Raw genomic sequence first — 807 nt, 5'->3', positions numbered from 1 at the left:
GTACGACGTAACGTACGTACGTACGTTACGTTACGTTACGTACGGTACGTAACGTAACGTAACGTAACGTACGTACGTACGTACGACGTACCGACACACACACACACACACACACACACACACACACACACACACACACACACACACACACACACACACACACACACACACACACACACACACACACACACACACACACACACACACACACACACACACACACACACATATATATATATACGCGTATTTTATCGGCTTCTCACCTCTCACCATCTGTGCTCCAATACTCCCGGAGTTCCGGTCGTCTCGCGAGAAGTTCTTCTCTATGATCGCCGCCGTTTTTTTTCTCTCCTCCTTTACGATGTCGTCGGTCCTACGGAACTGCGTGCGAAAACTAGTGCTCTTTTTCTCTTCCTCCCACGCTGTTAACCACCGATGCACCTGAGAGACTTGGAGAACAAGGCAAGAATACGATCCTCGCTCGTCGAGCGTCCCGCGCGGACTGGTCGGCGCGCACACCGACGCTCGCGCGCCTCCGCTTCGATGTCGACTGTAGACAGCTTCGCGGCGCGGTCGCTGCGGATGGAAGGGGTTGCAGCCGCCGTATTTTATCGAGTTCGTCTGCACGCAAAACGTCGGCGATTTTCAGCTAATTAATTAATTTTCATTAATGCATCGAATTTATCTGAAACTTCAGACTTTTTTGAGGAATGGCGTAAATCTCGGTATTTTTTACAGAATAACCGCGATAATGCTTGCTGAAGAAAGTTATTTGTTGCAGTTAATAATCGCTGATGAAATAATTTC

Source organism: Atta cephalotes (genome assembly GCF_000143395.1).
Source record: "Atta cephalotes unplaced genomic scaffold scaffold00068, whole genome shotgun sequence".
Lineage (NCBI taxonomy): Eukaryota > Metazoa > Arthropoda > Insecta > Hymenoptera > Formicidae > Atta > Atta cephalotes.
This window is presented reverse-complemented; position numbering follows the sequence as displayed.